The sequence below is a fragment of the Buteo buteo genome, chromosome 18 (assembly GCF_964188355.1).
Source record: "Buteo buteo chromosome 18, bButBut1.hap1.1, whole genome shotgun sequence".
NCBI lineage: Eukaryota > Metazoa > Chordata > Aves > Accipitriformes > Accipitridae > Buteo > Buteo buteo.
The window spans coordinates 21,640-41,540 of NC_134188.1; the positions used below are offsets into that span (position 1 = coordinate 21,640).

Genomic DNA, 19,901 nt, shown 5'->3' on the forward strand with positions numbered 1-19,901 from the left:
AAGAGCTTTCAGGGCTGGGCCCTTCCCTGCGGGAGCTGGAGCCGCACGTTCGCCCCTCCGGAAAAGAGGCTCGGCGGCGGCGGAGGGGCTCTGAGGTGTCCCGCCTCTGGGAAAGCCCGGAGCCCCAGCGCTGCGGGGCCTGTGGATAGGGCGCCAAGGGGAGGGGAAGAGCAGCAAGAGCTTTCAGGGCTGGGCCCTTCCCTGCGGGAGCAGGAGCCGCATTTTGCCCCTCCGCAAAAGAGGCTCGGTGGGGGCCGAGGGGCCGTTTGGTGTCCCGCCTCTGGGAAAGCCCGGAGCCCCAGCACTGCCTGGCCTGTGCTAGGACCCCAAAGGGAGGGCAAGAGCAGCAAGAGCTTTCAGGGCTGGGCCCTTCCCTGCGGGAACAGGAGATGGACGTTCGCCCCTCCGGAAAAGAGGCTCGGCGGCGGCCAAGGGGCCATGAGATGTCCCGTTTCTGGGAAAGCCCGGAGCCCCAGCGCTGCGGAGCCTGTGGATAGGGCGCCAAGGGGAGGGGAAGAGCAGCAAGAGCTTTCAGGACTGGGCCCTTCCCTGCGGGAACAGGAGACGGATGTTCGCCTCTCCGGAAAAGAGGCTTGGCGGCGGCCAAGGGGCCGTGAGGTGTCCCGTTTCTGGGAAAGCCCGGAGCCCCAGCGCTGCTGGGCCTGTGCTAGGACCCCAAAGGGAGGGCAAGAGCAGCAAGAGCTTTCAGGGCTGGGCCCTTCCCTGCGGGAGCAGGAGCCGGACGTTCGCTCCTCTGGAAAACAGGCTCGGCGGTGGCCGAGGGGCCCTGAGGTGTCCCGCCTCTGGGAAATCCCGGAGCCCCAGCGCTGCCAGGCCTGTGGATAGGGCACCAAGGGGAGGGGAAGAGCAGCAAGAGCTTTCAGGGCTGGGCCCTTCTCTACGGGAGCAGGAGCTGGACGTTCGCCCCTCCGGAAAAGAGGATCAGCGGCCACCAAAGGGCCCTGAGGTGTCCCGCCTCTGGGAAAGCCCGGAGCCCCAGCGCTGCGGGGCCTGTGGATAGGGCGCCAAGGGGAGGGGAAGAGCAGCAAGAGCTTTCAGGGCTGGGCCCTTCCCTGCGGGAACAGGAGACGAACGTTCGCCCCTCCGGAAAAGAGGCTCGGCGGCGGCCGAGGGGCCCTGAGGTGTCCCGCCTCTGGAAAAGCCGGGAGCCCCAGCGCTGCCGGGCCTGTGGATAGGGCGCCAAGGGGAGGGGAATATTAGCAAGAGCTTTCAGGGCTGGGCCCTTCCCTGCGGGAGCAGGAGCCGCACGTTCGCCCCTCCGGAAAAGAGGCTCGGCGGCGGCCGAGGGTCTGTGAGGTGTCCCGCCTTTGGGAAAGCCCGGAGCCCCAGCGCTGCCGGGCCTGCGGATAGGGCGCCAAGGGGAGGGGAAGAGCAGCAAGAGCTGTCAGGGCTGGGCCCTTCTTCTAAACATAACCTAACCCTATACCTCAACCTAACCTAACCCTAAACCAAACCTAACCCGAACCCTAAATCTTACCCTAACCTTAACCTTAGCCCTAACCCTAACTATAACCCTAAACCTAACCCTAGGTCGTACCCTAACCCTAATCCTAACCCTAACCCAACCTTAAACCTAAGCCTAACCTTAGCCCTTAAAACTCATCTCATACAAACCCTAATCCTAACTCCTAACCCTAAGCTACCTCTAACCCTAACTCTTACCCTAACCCTACCCCTACCCCTAACCCTAACTCCTAAGCCTAAGGCCCTAACCCCTAAGCCTAAGGCCCTAACCCTAACTACCTAACCCCAACCCCTAACCCCCTAACCCTATCCCCTAACCGCCCGAACCCTAAACCCTAACGCCTAACTCTAACGACCCTAAACCTAACCTAACCCTAATAGTATGAATAACACTAACCCTAACCCCTAACGCTAGGCCCTAACCCTAATGCTGTGACTAACCATAACCCTAACCCCTATAGCCTAACCCAACACCCTAACCAGAGACGCTAACCCTATACACGACACGGTAACCCTAACGCCTTAACTGGACACCCTCGTGCTAATGCTACACCCTAGACCTAACGTGACACACTAACCCGACAACCTAACACTAAACCCTTAACAGGAACCCTAACCTTACAGCCTAACCCTAAGCTCACAACCTAACCTGACACCCTAACCCTAAACCGACACCCTAGGCCTAACCCTAACACCTAACCCTAAGCCTGAACCTCAACCCAACACCCTAACCGTAACCCGACACCCTAATGCTAAACTGACAACCTAACCGTAACCCGACACCCTAAGCCTAACCCTGAAGACTAACCCCTAACACTAACCCCTATCCCTAACACTAAGCGTAACCCATAACTCTAATCCCTAAACCTAACCCGGCCCGACCCTAACCTTAACCCTAACCCCTAACCCTAACCCGGCCCGACCCTAACCCTAACCCCTAACCCGGCCCGACCCTAACCCTAACCCGGCCCGACCCTAACCTTAACCCTAACCCGGCCCGACCCTAACCTTAACCCTAACCCCTAACCCGGCCCGACCCTAACCCTAACCCGGCCCGACCCTAACCTTAACCCTAACCCGGCCCGACCCTAACCTTAACCCTAACCCCTAACCTGGCCTGACCCTAACCTTAACCCTAAGCCCTAACCCTAAGCCGGCCCGACCCTAACCTTAACCCTAAACCCTAACCCGGCCCGACCCTAACCTTAACCCTAAGCCCTAACCCTAACCCGGCCCGACCCTAACCTTAAACCTAAGCCCTAACCTTAACCCTAAGTCCTAACCCTAACCCGGCCCGACCCTAACCTTGACCCTAAGCCCTAACCCTAACCCGGCCCGACCCCCTAAGCCCAACCCCCTAAGCCTAAACCCTAACGACCCTAACCCCAACCTAACCCTAACCGCCCTAACACTTACCACTAACCCTAAACCCTAACGACCCTAAACCTGACCTAACCCTAACCCTAATGGTGTGAATAACACTAACCCTAAGCCCTAACGCTAGGCCCTAACCCTAATGCTGTGACTAACCATAACCCTAACCCCTAAGCCTAACCCAACAGGCTAACCAGACACGTTAACCCTAACACTAACACGACACGGTAACCCTAACGCCTTAACCGGACACCCTCGTGCTAATGCTACACCCTAAACCTAACGTGACACACTAACCCAACAACCTAACACTAAACCCTTAACAGGAACCCTAACCTTACAGCCTAACCCTAAGCTCACAACCTAACCTGACACCCTAACACTAAACCGACACCCTAGCCCTAACCCTAACACCTAACCCGACACCCTAAGCCTGAACCTAACCCGACACCCTAACGCTAACCCCGACACCCTAACGCTAACCCCGACACCCTAACGCTAACCCCGACACCCTAACGCTAAACTGAGAACCTAACCATAACCCGACACCCTAAGCCTAACCCTAAAGACTGACCCCTAACACTAACCCCTATCCCTAACGCTAAGTGTAATTCCTAACTCTAATCCCTAACCCTAACACGCTAACCCTAAGCCTAACCTGACACCCTAACCAGACACCCAAACCCTAACTCCTAACCCTAACTCCCTAACCCAACACATTAACCCTAACCCCAACCATAACCTGATGCCCTATGCCTACCCTAACCTGACACCCAAGCCTAACCTGACACCCTAACCCTAACCTGACACTCTAACCCCTAACCTGACACTCTAACCCCTAACCCCCACCTCTACCCCTAACCCTAATCCCTAACCCTAACACAACACGGTAACCCTAACCCCCTAACCGGACACCCTAACACTAACCTGACAACCTAACACTAAACTCTTAACAGTAACCCTAACCCTAATCCGACACCCTAACCCTATCACCCTAAACCTAAGCTCACAACCTAACCTGGCACCCTAAACCAATACCCTAAGCCTAACCCTAACCATAATCTGACACCCTAAGCCGTCACCCTAACCCCCTAACCCGACACCATAACCCTATCCCCTAAACCTAAACTGACAACCTAATCCTAAACCTTTGACCCCGTGACCTTTGACCCCCGACCTCCATTAATTTTACCCTCAGCACTGTGACCTTTGAGCCTATGACCTTTGACCTTGACACATGACCTTTGACCCATGACCCAGGTGATATTTGACCTTGACCCCAAAGCCGACACCCTAACCCCAAACCTAAATACTAACAGCCCTAAACCTCATCCCTAACTCCTAATCCCAAACCCACATCCAGCCACCAGAGGGTTTCCAGGGAGTGGGGGGTAGTGGAGCCTGGGGTTCTGTAATGCTAGGGTTATGGGTGTTCTGGGTTGTGGTTAGGGATCCCTGGGGTAGGGTTAGGGCAGTCTAGGGTTAGGGGTCCCTGGGGTCTAGAGTGCCTGTAAACGCAGGGACCCCAGACCCCAGGGACCCCTAACCCTAGCCCCCCCAACCATAGCCCTGCAGAGCCCTTACCACAACCCTATGGATTAGGGGGGCCTAATTGGGGGTTCCCCATTGGGGTTAGGGTGGGGTTCTATGTCTAAGAGGTCCCCTAACCATAGAGCACTGGGGGGTGTAATGTGGGGGTACCCCCTCATTAGGGTTAGGGTGGGGCTCTGGGTCCCGATGGTACCCTAACCCTACCTTAAGCTAACTAAAACTGTAGGGGTGGGGCACAGGGCAGCTGTTACCCTAATTGATTACTATGGGGAGAGTTCCAGCTTACTCTAATTATTGCATTGGGGAGTGTGTAGAGGTGTGCAAAGTAGGGGGTGGGGCTCAGGGATGGAGTAGGGAGTGGGGGCAGGGCTCCTAATGAGGGGGTGGGGGTTGGGGAAGGATTACCTACAGGGGGGGGCTGCTAATTAGGGGGCTGTTGCTTGGGGCAGGGCTTGCTAATCCCAGGGCAGGTGCTGGGGGGAAGCCTACTAACACCAGGGGTGGGTGCTTGGGGGTGAACTTACCTCATGAAGTGGTAAGTGGGTGGGGAAGGTGTAGATAATCTATAAAAAAAATATTAAGAATATATAAGTTTGGTGCAGCAGTAGAAACTGGCTTCCTGCCCAGGAGCAAGTGTTTTCTTCTTTGTGTTTTTTTTAACTCTTTGCACCCAGGGAGTCTAGCAATTTCTACTGCTTTTTTTTAAAAAAATGTTTACTTTTAAACTTAATTTTAAGCACAGCAGTAGTGCCAATCTTAAAGTTAAGCACAGCAGTACTGCAAAATCTAAGGTTAAGCGCTACAGTACTGCAAAATCTAAGGTTAAGCGCTACAGTACTGAAAAATCTAAGGTTAAGCGCTACAGTACTGAAAAATCTAAGGTTAAGCGCTACAGTACTGCAAAGTTGCAGTAGGAAATGGCTTCTGCCCTGGGAGTAAATTTTTTATCTTCATTTTATAACTCTTTACTCCCAGAACCTGAGCCATCTACTACTGCTCTTTTGTTTTAAATTTAAGTTCCACAGTAGCAACCTCAAAGTTCCACAGTAGCAACCTCAAAGTTCCACAGTAGCAACCTCAAAGTTCCACAGTACAGTTTCACTATAGCAACTTCAAAGTTTCACTATACCAACTTTCAAGTTTTACAATACAGTTTCACAATAGCAACTTTACATTTTTACAATACAGTTTTACAATACATTTGTACAACAGCAACTTCAAAAATTGCAAGACAAAGTGGCTTCCACCATAATAGTAAATTTTTTATTTTTTTTCTTAATTACACCCAGGGACAGTACCATATCCTAGTGCTTTTTATTATTGTTTCTCAGGGTATTTAAATACAAAGTTTACATACCATGTTCCGAGTTTACAGACCATGTTCCAACACATCAGTCTTTTCCACATTCCTCACTGCCATTATGTCCGTTGCTGCACATCCAGAAGTTTTCCTCCCAAGAGGTGATGGTACCTCCATGATCCCTGTTCTCAAGTAGAAAATGAGTTAGCTCTGCTCCTCTTCACAGACGGTGCACTTCCACACCTAGGCACAAAAACAAAAATTGAAAAAGATCATAACATCACAAACTACAAAGAGCACCCAAATATTTTATAAACACACCAAGGAAAAATACCGTTACACTCACGCACTTCACAACCCTGGCCTACTCCATGCTGGCCATCTAGTCCAACTCCCCCCACTCTTCGCCCGCAAAATCCTCAACTGTGTTTCAAAGACCGTCCGCTGACCAATTTAATTCCCTGCACTAATTGGCAATTACCACATTCCAGGGGGGTGCTCCATGGGAGCGCCATTCCTGGGACCCTTGAAAAAAATTTTCCTGCCTACCAAAACCCCGGCCCGAGCCTGACCCCCATCTGAAAATTGGTGATGAACATCGCCTCACAGAGCAGCTGGGACTGGGGGGAAAAAAAAACCCCAAAACCTAGCTGGGGGAAAAAAACCCGCCAAATCCCCAGCTAGGGGTTTTTTTCCAATTCTAATTGTATTTTTTTTTCAATTCTAATTCCCTAGAAAACATCTCACCTGTACAACCTGAAAGGAAAAAAACATTAAAAAGTCAAAACACATAACCCTACAAGGTTACACACATTCACAATACACTACGCATTGACATCGCATGCACACCGGCCCTCGCTCTCAACTCATCCATCCAACAGCCTGCCACCCTCAATGGGCCATCGCCCTGTGTCTGCAGCACCAGGGGTCTCAAAAATCACCCTGCCTGCCGAAAACCCAGCCTGAACCTGACCCCCATCTGAACACTGGCCATGAACATCGCCTCACAGAGCGGCCAGGACTGAGGGGAAAAAAAAAAATCCCCTGGCTGGGGATTTTTTATTCTAATTCTATTTTATTTTTTCCTAATTGCCTAACAAACATCTCTACATCCACCCTGCAAGAGACCACTAAAAAGCTAAACCACATAACCCCACAACGTTACACACATTCACAACACACCACTCATTCAGATCACACGCACGCTAGCCCTCACTCTCAACTAACCCATCTCACAGCCAAAGGGTGTCAAGGGGCCATCGCCCCTTACTCGCAGCACCCAGGGCCTCAAAAATCACCCTGCCTGCAAAACCCCCGGCCCCAGACCAATCTCCTTCCAAGCTCCCCACAAACTGCCCTTCCGTTACAGCAACGCTTCAACACTCACCATCTGCACCATACACAGATTTTCAACCTGATACTTAGCTTTCATAGTGGCACTTGTCACAGTCCAACCTCCATAGCAGCCACATCGCCTAAACGCGAGGTTCCTTCAAACGCCTCGTGGCCCGTGATCACCTGCCAAACCAACACACAAAACTCTAGAATACGCACTTCACCCTCGGCATAAAAAGAAATCCTCCACAGCTCCAAACACCTGCTTCCCACCAATTCCAAAAACAAAAACCTCAATGCCTTAACCATTTCTAGAAGCTTACCACAAAGTGTCCACATAAACAACATTAACACCCACGCCCAATTACTGCCTTACTATATTCTACCTCACAATCTACTTGCAATCCACTCCCCTACTGGCATGCAATGACTTAAAAATCTTTTAACCCTCAATGTTAGCAATCTAGACACATCAACATTTCACCCATAGACTCTTATTGCTGTTCCACCTACCCCTGACTCTACATCGCCAGGCAGAGCAGCTCCAAGCCAAACACACCCGTGCACAAACACACACAACACAGAACACTGCTAACAGGGTGATTCAAAGAGAGAGAAAACTCTCAGCAAGAAGAATGACCCCCGGGTGGGAGGTGCCATCCGGCAAATTGACCTACAGCGCCCAAAACCACAAAGCAAGGAGGCTCTACGACAGCCCCAAAGAAGAAAGAGGCAAAAGTAACGGCCCGTTACAAGATGGTACTGTCAAAACCAAGATGATGGATGCGTAAGAAGCCTGTCATCAAGACCTAGGAACATCAAGGTGCAGGGAAGAACTCCCAGTCCAAGACAACACACGGCTAAAGAACAGAGCTGCCAAAGCAGCCCGGAAGAGTGCCGCAAAAAGAGAACCAGCGGGAACCTTCTGACACCAATCCACGCTTTACAGCTCCGAGCGCAAGAAAAGAAGCACCCGACTGGCACAGTGCCAATGAATAAGGGCATTCGAGACCCTAGGGACGGTGCCCAAAGCGCATGCCACGCTCCTCCAGCACAAAGACTGATGATGACATTGAGACCCGAGGAAGGTCTAAGCACACAAGACAGACTACACAAACTACACACCACCACAGACACAGGCTGGAACTGCCCTGCCCGGCACACGCTGGTCTCGGGCTGAAAAGCAACGCGCTCCCTTCATCTGCCCAAACAGGACTGCTGCTGGACAGCCCTGCCCTCCTACTCTCACTTTAAAACCCCTCCTGGCAATTCCCAGCTGTGTCCCTCCCTCCCAGCCTCTCCCCAGCCCGGGTCCCTCAACTTAATTTTCAGAAGGCCAAGGGTACGAATCCATCCTCCGCAAAAATCACATGGGCTAACTGGGACGATCTGGCAGTCGCCAGGTTCCTCTTCATCATCTGCAGTGAAGACAAAAAAAAAAGGCAACAAAATCAGAAGAGACAGTAAGTAACCCATCAGCCAACAGCAACTATTTTCCCAACCCCCCACTTAATCACACACACCACAGCATTATGCTTACCTGCTCATTCCAGAGTCAGACCCTGCAGCCATCATCACTCATGGTACCTAAGGTAGCAAGACAAACAATTAGCATAGCGGTTGTGAGACTCACCAGCCCCACGCTCCTCCTCACTAATCCACAGCTCACCTCGAACGCTCATCCCATTCCAAAGGTGGCCAGCACAGCGCCTGCAAAACAGAAGGTAAACACTTAACCGAGCAACCACCTATTCAACACTGGCCCAGCCCACAACCACCTCACCTTCTCAGACTGCTCATTGGCCTGTGGCACGGCTTCTCTGAGGCTGCATGCCCCACCTGCAAAAACCAAAGCAGAAGACGCATGCTGAGAGGCCGCCTGAAACCTCAGCCTGCCCAGACCGATTCCCAACTCCCTCTCCTTTACCTCGGCTGCTCAACTACCCCGCTCTGTCATCAAGAGCTTGCCACGTCAAAGCATGTGTACTACCTGCAAAAAAAAAAAAAAAAAACAAGGGATGCTTCCAACTTTGCCAACAATGGAACACCTCCAAAGGAACGGTTCCTTTAACCCAGTAGTCACGGCTCACCTTGCCCGAGACACCTCCGGTGCTGATGGCCCGCTTCGCTCCTTGCTTCGCACCTTCCAAATAAAAGAAAAAAAGAACCCCATCAGCTAGTCATAGAGCCACTGGCCGCATCTTCCCTCTGACTCCACTCACAGACCCACCTCCTTATGGCGCTCCGCTCCCCTCCTCCGTTGCTCTGGGGCACGCATCTTGTCTTTCTGCATCTGAATAAAACCCCATATTGAACGAGTCAGCCTGGATGCAGAGCAAGAGCTTAACAACTCCAGAGATCTTGATTCCATCTAGGAATACCAGTACTCCAGCTACAACCAGCCATTTTTTAAAAAACAAAACAAACAAAAAAAACAGGGCCAAACTTTAAGCCCATCACATGCAAGCCTCAACACCTTAGAGACTCAAACCCACTTCACCACCCCTCAACAGCCTCTGCCACAAGCCTACAATCATTTCCGTAAAGAAATCTCAACGTTGCTGTCCACACAGCCCACCAATGCCTACTCGATCCCAGATGACTGTACAACCCTTGCCTAAACAATTAAGGCAAATCAACATTTCACCCATAGACTCTTATCGCTGTTCCACCTACCCCGACTCTACAGCCCTGGGCAGAGCAGCTCCAAGCCAAACACACCTGTGCACAGACCAACACAACACAGAACACTACAGACAAGGTGATTCAGAGAGAAAACTCTCGGCAAGAAGAATGACTCCCGGATGGGAGGTGCCCTCCGGCAAGATGATCTACAGGGTCCAAAACACTGAGGCGAGGAGGTTGTACGGCAGACCCCCGAGGAGTCCAACGTAACAGCCTGTTACAAGATGGTACTGTTAAAACTGAGATGATGGATGCGCCAGAAGCCTGTCATCAAGACCTAGGAACGTCAAGATGCGGGGAAGAACTCCCAGTCTGAGAAAATGGACAGCTAGAGAGCAGAGCTGCCAAAGCGGCCCGAAAGAACGCCGCAAAAAGAACCGACTGGAATCTGCCGAGACCGATCCGTGCTTTAGAGCTCCGAACGCAAGAAAAGAAGCGCCCGATTGGCACTGGGCCGATGAGTAAGAGCATTCAAGACCCTAGAGACGGCGCCTAAAGTGCATGCCGCGCTCCCCCGGCACAAAGCGCGACGAGGACATTGAGATCTGAGGAAGGTCTCAGCCACAGAGGACAGACTACACAAACCGCGCACCACCACAGACACAGGCTGGAACTGCCCTGCCCAGCACACACAGGTCTCATGCTGAAAAGCAACCAGCTCCCTTCGCCTGCACAAAGGTGACTGCTTTGGGACAGCCCTCTCTCCTGCACTAACTTTAAAACCCCTCCCTGCAATTCCTAGCTTTGTCCAGCCTCTCCCCAGCCCGGGTCCCTCAACTTACCTTTCAGAGGGAGGAGGGTTCACCAGCCTTTCTCAGATGAGTTTTGCAGTTGGATTTGGATGTCATAGAATCATAGCAGATCTCCACCTGCAGCCCGTGGAGGACCCCACGCCGGAGCAGGTGGGTTCCCAAAGGAGGCTGTGACCCCATGGGAACCTCGTGCTGGAGCAGGCTTCTGGCAGGACCTGCGGATCTGTGGAGAGAGGAGCCCACGGAGCAGGTGTTCTGGCAGGACTTGTGACCCCGTGGGGGACCCACGCTGGAGCAGTCTGCTCCTGAAGGACTGCACACCATGGAAAGGACCCATGCTGGAGCAGTTCGTGAAGAACTGCAGCCCGTGGGAATGGCCCACGTTGGAGAAGTTCGTGGAGGACTGTCTCCCGTGGGTGGGACCCCACGCTGGAGCGGGGGAAGAGCGTGATCAGCCCTCACCCTGAGGAGGTGAAGCAGCAGAAAATAACGTGTGATGACCGTAAACCCCATCCCTGTCCCCCTTGTGCCGCTGGGGGGGCTTGGTGGAGAAATCCGGGAGTGAAGTTGTGCCCGGGAAGAAGGGAGGGGTGGTGGGGAGGTGTTCTGAGATTTCATTTTATTTCTCATTACCTTACTCTGGTTGATTGGTGATAAATTGAGCTAACTTTCCCTAAGCTGAGTCTGTTTTGCCCTTGACGGTAATTAGTGAATGATCTCTCCTGTCCTTATCTCGACCCGGAAACTTTTTGTTATATTTTTCTCTCCCCTATCCAGCTGAGGATGGGGGAGTGATAGAACAGCTTTGGTGGGCACCTGGCATCTAGTCAGGGTCTACCCATCACAACACTCAAAACAAAATTACTGACCTGAAAAAAAAGAAAGGAGAAAAAAAAAAAGCTCCATACAAGTGTTACTTTCTACTACACATGCTGCTGAACCTTGACTGGTCCTGAAGCTCTTACCTCAGGCAGACACCTCTTCCCAAAAGGCTGAGCCAGCTCAAAAGCTGCAAAGGACTCAAGGAAGAGCTGAGCACCAACACCAGAGAAACCCAGGAGCACAATGAGCTCCCTTAGCAGAGGCTGTGGCTCAAATATCCCGAGCCTCCGCCCACCACCCTTAGCACAATCACCTGGGAAAGGGGAAGGGCAAACCATCAGAAGTTATAAAGTCAGCTGGAGGAGCAGAAGCACTGTTCTCACCTGCATTAAATTTACAGCAAGCAAGGTCCTGGACAGAGAAAGTGACCCTTACTGAAAATGATGCTACCTGCTCCTGTACTACAGCTACACTTATTGTATCCGCAATGTGACTGGGTAGGGAATTAAGCTTAATTTTTCTGGGGTGTAGATGGAAAATGATAGATGTCCTTCTAAACTATGTAAGAAACTAGCTCATTAAATGCAATGACAATGTTGTTATCAAAATTGATATGCTTTAGTTTTCTATAAAAAAGCCAAAATACTCTGGGGTTATGCTTCATTTCTAGCAAGACTGTGCATACCACCTAACTTCTACCAGAACTAGCTTCTGGATAGGAATGAATAAAAAAGCAGAATTAGATCCCTTAAGAATTCCATCTCCAAAATATCTCTGGTTGCAAAATAAATTATTTACTGTGAATAGCCAATGATTCAGAGTCACCCTGAGTGTGTCTCCAACTGACTCCCTTAACAGAGGTACAAGAGTCCCAAAGCACAAAAGACACCAAAAAACCATGGAAATACATGGGGGGACCAGGCAGCAGCCATGCCCCACAAGGACAGACCGGGGTGGGGGGGGGAGGGCAACGATGTCCCTTGCAGTCATGCAGCAAAGGGTCAGCAGAAGCGACGCTCCCATGGTAGCCACAAATGACACCAAGAAAACATGGAACTTCAGGGATACACGGTGGGTGGGGGGAAGGGATTGACACCCCCCACCAATTGGCATGGGAAAAAACTCGCATGGAAGGTGGGTTAGATGGATAGTTTGCGGTGGTAAGATACGTGCGCAAGAACATGCACAGTCGGGGGGGGACATGCATGAGGTTTACCTTCACCAGGGGCTCCACCCAGGTAATCCACAGTAGGTAAACTCATCTGGGATAATCTGCAACAGCAATTCCACTCTGGGTTCTTGACCCAACACCAGATAATCCACACTGCCTGCCCCATGGGAGGGGGTGCTTCCCACAGGATGGGGCATCTACTGAGCATCACCACACTCTTACGACAACACATCTGGAAAATTAAAATCACAAATTGTATTTCAGCATATTAAAAAAATAACACCAAAAGGGTAGAGGAATTCCAGCAAAGGGAGAGGCTAGCAAGTGCCCTAATTAGGACTTGAGCTAAACAGGTCAGCTCACAATACAACACATCCTTTTGAAGGTAGACTGATGAAAACTGGTTTGCTGCTAGATAACTGTATAAGCGAGATTTGATAAATGATCACATATTAACATTATGGTTCAAACAGTAGACAAAGGGTAGCTGGGGAGATAATTAAAAAAGTGTAGTCAAGTGATTAACTAGTAATTATTCATAAGTTTTGCTGTTCTTTGCTCTTATGACTAGATGTTCCTGTACACTAGATGAGAACAATGCTGAAACTGACCACGTGTGATTGAAACTGCGTTAAGCTTCAAGATCAAAGAACGAGGACAAGAATAAAGACTTCAAGGACAGCCAACAAGAACTTCAAACGGGTCACTGGGCCGAACGGAGCCGAGAGGAGCTGAGCCCAGCCGAAACGAGATGAGCCGAAGGAAGCCGAGCGCAGCCGAAACGAAATGAGCCGAACGGATCCGAGCGGAGCCGAGCCCAGCCGAAACGAAATGACCCGAACGGATCTGAGCGGAGCCGAGCCCCACCGAAACGAGATGAGCCGAGCGGAGCCGAGCCCAGCCGAAACGAGATGAGCTGAGCGGAGCCGAGCGCAGCCGAAACGAAACGAGCCGAGCGGAGCCGAGCCCACCCGAAACGAGATGAGCCGAGGGGAGCCGAGCCCAGCCGAAACGAGATGAGCCGAACGGAGCCGAACGGAGCCGAGCCCCGCCGAAACGAGACGAGCCGAGCGGAGCCGAGCCGAGCCGAAACGAGACGAGTCGAACGGAGCCGAGCCCAGCCGAAACGAAACGAGCCGAACGGAGCCGAGCGGAGCCGAGCCCCGCCGAAACGAGACGAGCCGAACGGAGCCGAGCGCAGCCGAAACGAGACGAGCCGAACGGAGCCGAGGGGAGCCGAGCCCCGCCGAAACGAGACGAGCCGAACGGAGCCGAACGGAGCCGAGCCCCGCCGAAACGAGACGAGCCGAGCGGAGCCGAGCCGAGCCGAAACGAGACGAGTCGAACGGAGCCGAGCCCAGCCGAAACGAAACGAGCCGAACGGAGCCGAGCGGAGCCGAGCCCCGCCGAAACGAGACGAGCCGAACGGAGCCGAGCGCAGCCGAAACGAGACGAGCCGAACGGAGCCGAGCGAAGCCGAGCCCCGCCGAAACGAGACGAGCCGAACGGAGCCGAGCCCAGCCGAAACGAAAAGAGCCGAACGGAGCCGAGCCGAGCCGAAACGAGATGAGCCGAACGGAGCCGAGCGGAGCCGAGCCCCGCCGAAACGAGACGAGCCGAACGGAGCCGAGCCGAGCCGAAACGAGATGAGCCGAGCAGAGCCGAGCCCACCCGAAACGAGATGAGCCGAACGGAGCCGAGCGGAGCCGAACCCAGCCGAAACGAGATGAGCCGAACGGATCCGAGCGGAGCCGAGCGCAGCCGAAACGAAACGAGCCGAGCTGAAACGAAAAGAATCGAACGGAGCCGAGCGGAGCCGAGCTCCGCCGAAACGAATGGAGCCGAGCGGAGCCGAGCCGAACCGAAACGAGATGACCCGAACGGAGCCGAGCCGAGCCGAGCCCAGCCGAAACGAAACGAGCCGAACGGAGCCGAGCGGAGCCGAGCCCCGCCGAAACGAGACGAGCCGAGCGGAGCCGAGCGGAGCCGAGCCCCGCCGAAACGAGATGAGCCGAACGGAGCCGAGCGGAGCCGAGCCCCGCCGAAACGAAATGACCCGAACGGAGCCGAGCCCAGCCGAAACGAGATGAGCCGAACGGAGCCGAGCCCTGCCGAAACGAACGGAGCCGAACGGAGCCGAGCCGAGCCGAAACGAGATGAGCCGAGCGGAGCCGAGCCCCGCCGAAACGAGATGAGCCGAACGGAGCCGAGCGGAGCCGAGCCCAGCCGAAACGAGATGACCCGAACGGAGCCGAGCCGAGCCGAAACGAGATGAGCCGAACGGAGCCGAGCGGAGCCGAGCCGAGCCGAAACGAGATGAGCCGAGCGGAGCCGAGCCCAGCCGAAACGAGACGAGCCGAACGGAGCCGAACGGAGCCGAGCCCAGCCGAAACGAAACGAGCCGAACGGAGCCGAGCGGAGCCGAGCCCAGCCGAAACGAAACGAGCCGAAGGAAGCCGAGCTGAGCCGAGCCCAGCCGAAACGAGACGAGCCGAAGAAAGCCGAGCCCAGCCGAAACGAGACGAGCCGAAGGAAGCCGAGCGGAGCCGAGCCCAGCCGAAACGAAATGACCCGAGCGGAGCCGGGCCCAGCCGAAACGAGACGAGCCGAACGGATCCGAGCGCAGCCGAAACGAGACGAGCCGAACGGAGCCGAGCCCAGCCGAAACGACACGAGGGGAGCGGAGCCGAGCACGGCCCGGGCGCCCCCTCTCTCTGCTCCAGCTCCCCACGGTGCTCTGCACTGGTTGCTGCTGCTGCGCTGCAGAGGCAGCTGGATTTTGTGGCTTGGAGCTCTTTGGGTTCCAGCGTGAGCCTGAAGCATCAGCGGAGTTGGCCTGTACCTCGTGGAAGGTCTTGCAGCTGCTTTCAGGGGGGTCTGGGCTCTACCCAGGCCTCTCGAGTCAATGTTAACTCTGGTGCCTAATGTCAGTATGCTGGCAGTGGCCCTGGTAGCTCATCCCTTTCTCTCCCAAATTGCAGTGATATGAGCAGGTTTGCCTTTTCTTGATTTAGGCACCTTTCATGCAAAGATTTTTTCATCCTTCCCCTACACACACAGTGGGATTCCTGGAGGGCCACAGAAATGCAACAGCAGCAGTGTTAAGCTCTTCTGTGGTTTGGGGGAGGAAGCGCCCTCATAGGTAGCTGTCTGGAGCCTTTCTGGCAGCCACCTTTTACTTCTCAAACAGACACAACTGAAAAGCTCCCACGGTCAGTGACCTAGCTGAGCGATGATCAAAAAAGAAGCCACTTTTTATCCCACGAAAGCCTAACAGCGACGTTTGTAGGAAAAACAATGTCCCCGTTACTTCTCTTGTGCCAAAGACAAAAACAGATTTTGATGTGAAAGAAGAGGCTCCTAATGAACTAAATAAAAACCTAAACACAGAATGAAAGCAGACACTGATCTGCCCCCATGGGGCAGCACAGTCAGCATTTCCCTTTGCCCTGTAAAGGACATCCTTTCCATTAAAATGAGGAGCTCCTCTTTGTTGAACCAGGAGGCAGTCAGTGCTCACGGGCTTCTGATGGCAGCCCTGCCTGGGGAACCCGGCTCAGACAAGCGCTTGCACCACTTTGGTGCTGCTCGGGAGCACCTGGACTCCTCCTGCCTCTCAGGAAATGCCTGGATTGGAAATGAGCTCAGCCCTTCTACTCTGCCTGGGGAACTGCCAGCTGGAAACCAGAGCGGCATTTTTCTAGGAGGAATCCTCTTTTCTCATTGCTTTTCCTTGCAGGTCACGTTTTCGAGGTGGGGTTTCCATCCCACTTCATGTCCTCTCCACAGTCACACAGGTAAAACCACAGGGTACACCATGGTGTGTACCTTCTATCTCCTCTCTCTTGAGCAGAGGAACGCTTACTCCTATGAGCTGCGACGCGGGCCCATACAGGTTGGGAGAAGGACATATCCTCTTTGAATTGCTGGAACTCCCAGGACAGCTGCTCTACAGCTGAGACACGGGCCCATCAGGAGGAAGACAGACTTCCTTCATATTGCTGGAGTTGGCCAACCACTTCATCCACCATTTGTCCCTCACCTTCTTTCCAGGACATCACTGCCAATGAGTTGGCATATGACGCTGGTGCACGTCGTAGAAACTTTCGCTGCATGGGTTGTGTGCATTGGACTTCATCTGGATCTGTGGGTAACAGCTCGTTATCTGGATCATTATAAATCACCTCCAGCATGGCTAATTCCCTCAGGTACTGGATACCTCTCTCCATGGTGGTCCACTTGCCTGGGTGACATGTAACTTCTTCTTTGAAGGGGTATCTTCACACCTGATAGAAGTCCCCTCCAGAGGCTGAGGGCTCGTGTCTTTTTCCCAACCACCTTGTCAATGGCCCCTTCCCTAGACAGGGATCCCAGCTGCTCGCCTTCCCTGCCTTCTAATTCCAAGCTACTGGCCCATTATCCCAGAATCAGAGCAGCCAGGTAACAATGTGCTCACCCGGATAGCAGCTGAAATCCTTTCGCATATCTCGCAGCTCACTCAGGGATGGGGATCAGGTTTTTATCTCGGGTTCTGCCTCTTCCTCCTGTTCTCGTGATGACCCTGGTTCACCTTCATCCCTCACTAAGCAAAATGATTTCTCCCTGTATTTCTTCTTCTGTATAGGGGTGACTGACACCGGCACAGGTTGGTTCTCTGCTTCAGCTGCAGCGCTTGGTGCCGGGGTTGGGGTAGCTGCAGTGCTTGGTAGATACTGGCCAGGGCCCAGCACAGGGCAGTAAGTTGTGCCTCTTTGGAATAGGCACCGCATTTTCCTTTCAAATATTCTATCACATCAGGGTCCTGTAGCTGTTTGGGAGTGAATTTCCAAACCATTGGAAGTGAGAAGTTCTCTGGAAACCTGCCCATCTTCTCCCACATGCCATGCCAGCCTTGGGACAGATCGCTCAGTGGTATTCTTAAAAAACTTTTTTATAGCCCTAAACAAGACCTGAAACACATTCAGGAGACATAGCAATACGAGCATGCTGGCTTGAACGTCCCAGGGATATTCAAACTTCTCAAAAGCTGCTGTAATTAGCCTGAAGGAGGAAGGAGAGGTGAATGAGTGGGACATAGTGTTCCCCCCAACTTCCCCATAGGTTGGGTGCGATTACCAACAAATTCCTAGAGAAGGCGCCCGAGGTACGGAGTTATCAACATTCTTCTCATCCCTAACTCAAAAACATAGCACTATACCAGCTACTAGGAAGACAATTAACTCTATCCCAGCTGAAACCAGGACAGTTATCAACATTAGTCTCATACTAAATCCAAAACATAACAATATATCAGCTACTAGAAAGAAAATTAACTCTATCCCAGCCAAAACCAGGACAATGGGTTTCACAGCACCTGGCAGCCTTCCTAGGACAGCCTGGTGGCTGGCTCTGCTTTAGAGGTGGCCTCTCCAAAGCTGTCAGTGAGTCTGCCTGGTAAGCAGCATCTTCGCAATGCTTTGTTAAGAAAAGAGACTTTTTTAACATAAGCCACTCCAGTGCTGTCAGGGTTTCCTGACTTGCGCTCCATCCTCCTCTCCCGTGCACTGCCGGGGAACTATGTGCAGGGATGAAGACTTGTGCATTGCTAACAACTGCGTGGGGATGGAGAAACAGTGACCAGAAAGCAGCAGGCCAGAGAGAAGACAGCTACATGATAGACACTGTGTGTGGCAGCCCTCTGCAGCTGGGTGGGCTCCAGAGGTAGATCCACGTGGGTCATCTGGGGACAGGGCTGGCCAGCCATGCCTGCCGTGAGTAGTGGCCATGCATCCAGGGAGGCAGTGGCTGCCACGTGTGCACAGAGACTGCAGGGTATGTAGGCACCACATGAAGCACTGGACCCCCCAAGGGACTTCCTCATCACTAGCGCACCGGGGTGACCCTCTACTCCTGGGAGAGCTGGGCTGGACCTCCCAAATTGTGCTCCTGTGGGGCAGCTATGTGCCTGAGCGCTTGGAGCCGGGAGGTGGAGGCACCGTGAAATGGGTATCTGCTATTAATAACAACAGCTTGACTCTATTAAGAGCAACAGCTTAATTAATAAAAGGTGTTTAATAAATATTGGCTGTGATCTGTGTTTCCTCCTGACTCAACTGTCTGTGAGAAAGAAGGAAACGTACAAGGAGATTGGTCAAAATGAGAACCAGGAGCTTTCTGCTGGGCCATGCATCCTCATAAGAACATAGGCCAGCATTTTCAAAGGTGCCACCTTAAAAGCTGTCCCAAATATTTGTAATTCCTCCAGCTTGTTATCTGTTTTACAGATGATTCAAACTTTCTTTCTCCTGCTTTTGTCTGGCAGCACCATCCATCACAGAGCCCCCTTAAGGCACCACCCTGGAGGCATATCATGGTAACCCTTAGTTATAGTACAATCTCCCACTCTTATAAAATTTTTCTAGAATTTTCATTCCTAAAAGCTCTGAAATAAGACTGGGCATGAAGTAAGGTGCTGCAAGCCTTATTACAGAGCTAGTGTGGAATACGCTAGGTAGAATCACTCCCCCCTCTTCCCCCTGGCGCTCCAAATGTCCTTCTTAATTGATTAAAGATGCATTTCCACTGTAAGATTTATACACGTTGGAAGCACATGACCTAATATGATGATATCTTCCTTCCTTTCTCTTTTACAACATCCCTGTAGAGATAAATGTGGGTATTTGCTTGCAGACCGGTCACCCACTACTGTGAACATTGCAGCTGGGCTGTATCAGGAGGCCCCATTTGGGAGCTAACAGTCATCTTCTGCCTGCTGGTTCCAGCTGCAAGCATGCACATGAGAATGAACCGGCACAACTATCAGCATTGTCTTGATGGAAATTATTAAAATGTTTGAAAGAGCACCTTCATTTTAATTCCAAGGTTTTTCCAAGTGCTCCAATCTTTGAACAAAAATTAGCCTGTGCTTGTGCTACCTCACATTCATGTTAGCCCATGGGTGATGAAATCACCTTAGGTTTTCTTTCTTGTCTAGTTAGCACTGTAGTGTGTTACTTTTCTTCTTGTGTAAGTATTTCTAACCCAGAGAGAAGTCCCTTCTTGATCTTCTAAAAACTGAACAGATTGCTTGGTAAATCTTTTCTGGAAATAAAACCGGATTCTATATTAAGAAGTGTTCTGTTAGTTTGTTTTTAATTTCCCTATTAGCATCAAAAGGGTATACAGTTTAAATTTTTTTTTATACTTGACATTTACATAACTCATCTTCCCATTTTACTAATTACTCAGAGGAAAACATCTGGGAAAGATTTATGTGCCTTTTTGGTACATATATTAGAATGTAAAAGAGATGGGCCACAGAAATAGTAATGTATAAAGATAGCACGGAATTTTAGATTACATTTGAACGTTGGTATCAGATATTATTAAATACCTTATTAAAGTGCTGAGGACCCCATATTTAGCAAAGTAATCCATTGCAATGGAA

The 19,901-nt window shown here is 52.0% G+C and overlaps 1 long non-coding RNA gene across 1 annotated transcript; it reads right to left on the reverse strand.

The window, feature by feature from the left end:
• Nucleotides 1-5,659: 5,659 nt before the first annotated feature.
• On the reverse strand, nt 5,660-13,017 carry LOC142041574 (uncharacterized). Its single transcript, XR_012653494.1, has 5 exons — nt 12,521-13,017; nt 10,513-10,705; nt 8,715-9,338; nt 8,586-8,632; nt 5,660-8,463 (listed from the first exon to the last, which is right to left on the reverse strand). It is a non-coding gene; the product is annotated as an uncharacterized LOC142041574 (long non-coding RNA).
• Nucleotides 13,018-19,901: the final 6,884 nt, after the last annotated feature.